The following is a 6022-nucleotide window of genomic DNA, read 5'->3' on the forward strand; positions in this document are numbered from 1 at the left end:
GGGCATAGATGTTGTCAACTTTCTTGCCACTACTAGTCTTATTTTGCTTCAGCGGTATTGTGGGATGAAGCGGCCCGAACCGACCTTACACGTACGCTTACGTGAGACAGGTTCCACCGACTGACATGCACTAGTTGCATAAGGTGGCTAGCGGGTGTCTGTCTCTCCCACTTTAGTTGGAGCGGATTCGATGAAAAGGGTCCTTATGAAGGGTAAATAGAAGTTGACAAATCACATTGTGGCTTTAACGTAGGTAAGAAAATGTTCTTGCTAGATCACCTATAGAAGCCACGTAAAAACTTGCAACAACAATTAGAGGACGTCTAACTTGTTTTTGCAGCAAGTGTTTTGTGATGTGATATGGCCAAAGTTGTGACGAATGATGAATGATATATATATGTGATGTATGAAATCATGTTCTTGTAATAGGAATCACGACTTGCATGTCGTTGAGTATGACAACCAGCAGGAGCCATAGGAGTTGTCTTTATTTTTTGTATGACCTGTGTGTCATTGAAGAACGCCATGTAAATTACTTTACTTTATTGCTAAACGCGTTAGCCATAGAAGTAGAAGTAGTCGTTGGCATGACAACTTCATGAAGACACGATGATGGAGATCATGATGATGGAGATCATGGTGTCATGCCGGTGATGAAGATTATCATGGAGCCCCGAAGATGGAGATCAAAGGAGCTATATGATATTGGCCATATCATGTCACTATTATGATTGCATGTGATGTTTATTATGTTTTTCATCTTGTTTACTTAGAGCGACGGTAGTAAGTAAGATGATCCCTCATAATAATTTCAAGAAAAGTGTTCCCCCTAACTGTGCACCGTTGCGAAGGTTTGTTGTTTTGAAGCACCACGTGATGATCGGGTGTGATAGATCCTAACGTTCGAATACAACGGGTCTAAGCCAGATTTACACACGCAATACACTTAGGTTGACTTGACGAGCCTAGCATGTACAGACATGGCCTCGGAACATGGAAGACCGAAAGGTCGAGCATGAGTCGTATAGTAGATACGATCAACATGAAGATGTTCACCGATGTTAGCTAGTCCGTCTCACGTGGTGATCGGACACGGCCTAGTTGACTCGGATCATGTTTCACTTAGATGACTAGAGGGATGTCTGTCTAAGTGGGAGTTCATTAAATAATTTGATTGAGATGAACTTAATTATCATGAACTTAGTCTAAAATCTTTACAATATGTCTTGTAGATCAAATGGCCAAGGCTCATGTCCACATGAGCTTCAACACTTTCCTAGAGAAAACCAAGCTGAAAGACGATGGCAGCAACTATACGGACTGGGTCCGGAACCTGAGGATCATCCTCATAGCTGCCAAGAAAGATTATGTCCTAGAAGCACTGCTAGGTGAAGCACCAATCCCAGAGAACCAAGACGTTATGAACGCTTGGCAGTCTCGTGCTGATGATTACTCCCTCGTTCAGTGCGGCATGCTTTACAGCTTAGAACCGGGGCTCCAAAAGCGTTTTGAGCAACACGGAGCATATGAGATGTTCGAGGAGATGAAAATGGTTTTTCAAGCTCATGCCCGGGTCGAGAGATATGAAGTCTCTGACAAGTTCTTCGGCTGTAAGATGGAGGCAAACAGTTCTGTTAGTGAGCACATACTCAAGATGTCTGGGTTGCACAACCGCTTGACTCAGCTAGGAGTTAATCTCCCGGATGACGCGGTCATTGAAAGAATTCTCCAGTCGCTCCCACCAAGCTACACGAGCTTTGTGATGAACTTCAATATGTAGGGGATGGAAAAGACCATTCCTGAGGTATATTCAATGCTAAAATCAGCAGAGGTAGAGATCAAAAAGGAACATCAAGTGTTGATGGTGAATAAAACCACTAAGTTCAAGAAAGGCAAGGGCAAGAAGAACTTCAAGAAGGATGGCAAGGAAGTTGCCGCGCCTGGTAAGCCAGTTGCCAGGAAGAAGTCAAGCAATGGACCCAAGCCTGAGACTGAGTGCTTTTATTGCAAGGGAAGTGGTCACTTGAAGCGGAACTGCCCCAAGTACTTAGCAGACAAGAAGGCCGGCAAAACCAAAGGTATATGTGATATACATGTAATTGATGTGTACCTTACCAGTGCTCGTAGTAGCTCCTGGGTATCTGATACCGGTGCGGTTGCTCAAATTTGCAACTCAAAGCAGGAGCTGCAGAATAAGCGGAGACTGGCGAAGGACGAGGTGACGATGCACGTCGGGAATGGTTCCAAGGTCGATGTGATCACCATCGGCACGCTACCTCTACATTTACCTACGGGATTAGTTTTGAACCTCAATAATTGTTATTTAGTACCAGCTTTGAGCATAAACATTGTATCAGGATCTCGTTTAATTCGAGATGGCTACTCATTTAAATCCGAGAATAATGGTTGTTCTATTTATATGAGTGATATGTTTTATGGTCACACGCCGCTGGTGAATGGTTTATTCTTAATGAATCTCGAGCGTAACGTTACACATATTCATAGTGTGAATACCAAAAGATGTAAAGTTGATAACGATAGTCTCACATACTTGTGGCACTGCCGCCTTGGTCACATTGGTGTCAAGCGCATGAAGAAGCTCCATGCTGATGGACTTTTAGAGTCTCTGGATTATGAATCGTTTGACACATGCGAGCCATGCCTCATGGGCAAGATGACCAAGACTCCGTTCTCCAGAACAATGGAGCGAGCGACCAACTTATTGGAAATCATACATACTGATGTGTTTGGTCCAATGAGCGTTGAGGCTCGCGGAGGATATCGTTATGTTCTCACTCTCACTGATGACTTGAGTAGATATTGGTATGTCTACATAATGAAACACAAGTCCGAGACCTTTGAAAAGTTCAAGGAATTTCAAAATGAGGTAGAGAATCAACGTGACCGAAAGATAAAGTTCCTACGATCAGATCATGGGGGAGAATATTTAAGTCACGAATTTGGTACGCACTTAAGCAAATGTGGAATCGTTTCACAAATCACGCCGCCTGGAACACCTCAGCGAAATGGTGTGTCCGAACATCGTAATCGCACTCTATTGGATATGGTGCGATCTATGATATCGCTTACTGATTTACCGCTATCATTTTGAGGATACGCTCTAGAGACTGCTACATTCACTTTAAATAGGGCACCATCTAAATCCGTTGAGACAACAACGTATGAATTATGGGTTGGGAAGAAAACTAAGCTGTCGTTTCTAAAAGTTTGGGGATGCGATGCTTATGTCAAGAAACTTCAACCTGAGAAGCTCGAACCCAAGTCGGAAAAATGCGTATTCATAGGATACCCTAAGGAAACCATAGGGTATACTTTCTACTTAAGATCCGAAGGCAAGATCTTTGTTGCCAAGAAAGAATCCTTTCTGGAGAAAGAGTTTCTCTCGAAAGAATTAAGTGGGAGGAAAGTAGAGCTTGATGAAGTACTACCTCTTGAAACGGTGAGTAGCACAACTCAGGAAGATGTTCCTGTGGTGCCTGCACCGACAAGAGAGGAGGTTAATGATGATGATCAAGATACTTCAGATCAAGCTCCTACTGAACTTCGAAGGTCCACAAGGACACGTTCCGCACCAGAGTGGTACGGCAACCCTGTCTTGGAAATCATGTTGTTAGACAACGGTGAACCCTCGAACTATGAAGAAGCGATGGCGGGCCCAGATTCCAACAAATGGCTTGAAGCCATGCAATCCGAGATAGGATCCATGTATGAAAACAAGGTGTGGACTTTGACAGACTTGCCCGATGATCGGCGAGCGATAGAAAACAAATGGATCTTTAAGGAGAAGACGGACGCGGATGGTAATGTTACCATATATAAACCTCGACTTGTCGCTAAGGGTTATCGACAAGTTCAAGCGATTGACTACGATGAGACATTCTCTCCCGTAGCGAAGCTGAAGTCCGTCCGAATCATGTTAGCAATTGCCGCATACTATGATTATGAGATATGGCAAATGGACGTCAAAATGGCATTCCTTAATGGTCACCTTAAGGAAGAACTGTATATGATGCAGCCGGAAAGTTTTGTCGACCCTAAGAATGCTAACAAGGTATACAAGCTCCAGCGCTCCATCTATGGGCTGGTGCAAGCATCTCGGAGTTGGAACATTCGCTTTAATGAGATGATATAAGGGTTTGAGTTTATGCAGACTTATGGAGAAGCCTGCGTTTACAAGAAAGTGAGTGGGAGCTCTGTACCATTTCTCATATTATATGTGGATGACATACTTTTGATGGGAAATGATATAGAACTTTTGGACAGCATAAAGGCCTACTTGAATAAGTGTTTTTCAAAGGACCTTGGAGAAGCTGCTTACATATTAGGCATCAAAATCTATAGAGATAGATCGAGACGCCTCATAGGTCTTTCACAAAGCACATACCTTGATAAAATATTGAAGAAGTTCAATATGGATTAGTCCAAGAAGGGGTTCTTGCCTGTGTTGCAAGGTGTGAAATTGAGCTCGGCTCAATGCCCGACCATGGCAGAAGATAAAGAAGAGATGAGTGTCATCCCCTATGCCTCAGCCATAGGGTCTATCATGTATGCCATGACCTGTACCAGACCTGATATAAACCTTGCCGTAAGTTTGGTAGGAAGGTACCAAAGTAATCCCGGCAAGGAACACTGGACAACGGTCAAGAACATCCTTAAGTACCTGAAAAGGACTAAGGACATGTTTCTCATATATGGAGGTGATGAAGAGCTCGTCGTAAAGGGTTACGTTGATGCTAGCTTCGACGCAGATCTGGATGACTCTAAGTCACAAACCGGATACGTGTATATTTTGAATGGTGGGGCAGTAAGCTGGTGCAGTTGCAAGCAGAGCGTCGTGGTGGGATCTACATGTGAAGTGGAGTACATGGCAGCCTCGGAGGCAGCGCATGAAGCTATCTGGGTGAAGGAGTTCATCACCGACCTAGGAGTCATACCCAATGTGTCAGGGCCAATCGCACTCTTCTATGACAACACTGGAGCTATTGCACTTGCCAAGGAGCCCAGGTTTCACAAGAAGACCAGGCACATCAAGCGTCGCTTCAAATCCATACGTGAAAATGTTCAAGATGGAGACATAGATATTTGTAAAGTACATATGGACCTGAATGTAGCAGATCCGTTGACTAAACCTCTCCCTAGGGCAAAACATGATCAACACCAGAATGCAATGGGTGTTCGATTCATCACAATGTAACTAGAATATTGACTCTAGTGCAAGTGGGAGACTGTTGGAAATATGCCCTAGAGGCAATAATAAAATGGTTATTATTATATTTCTTTGTTCATGATAATTGTCTATTATTCATGCTATAACTGTGTTATCCGAAAATCGTAATCACGTGTGAATACATAGACCACAACAAGTCCCTAGTGAGCTCTAGTTGACTAGCTCGTTGATCAACAAATAGTCATGGTTTCCTGACTATGGGCATTGGATGTCAATGATAACGGGATCACATCATTAGAAGAATGATGTGATGGACAAGACCCAATTCTAAGCATAGCTCAAAGATCGTGTAGTTCGTTTAGCTAGAGCTTTTCCAATTGTCGAGTATCATTTCCTTAGACCATGAGATTGTGCAACTCCCGTATACCGTAGGAGTGCTTTGGGTGTGCCAAACGTCACAACGTAACTGGGTGACTATAAAGGTACACTACGGGTATCTCCGAAAGTGTCTATTGGGTTGGCACGAATCAAGACTGGGATTTGTCACTCCGTATGACGGAGAGGTATCTTTGGGCCCACTCGGTAATGCATCATCATAATGATCTCAATGTGACCAAGTGTCTGGTCACGGGATCATGCATTACGGTATGAGTAAAGTGACTTGCCGGTAATGAGACTAAACGAGGTATTGGGATACTGACGACCGAGTCTCGGGCAAGTAACGTACTGATTGACAAAGGGAATTGAATACGGGGTTGATTGAATCCTCGACATCGTGGTTCATCCGATGAGATCATCCAGGAGTATGTGGGAGCCAACATGGGTATCCAGATC

The sequence above is a fragment of the Triticum aestivum genome, chromosome 1B (genome assembly GCF_018294505.1).
Source record: "Triticum aestivum cultivar Chinese Spring chromosome 1B, IWGSC CS RefSeq v2.1, whole genome shotgun sequence".
Classification (NCBI taxonomy): Eukaryota; Viridiplantae; Streptophyta; class Magnoliopsida; order Poales; family Poaceae; genus Triticum; species Triticum aestivum.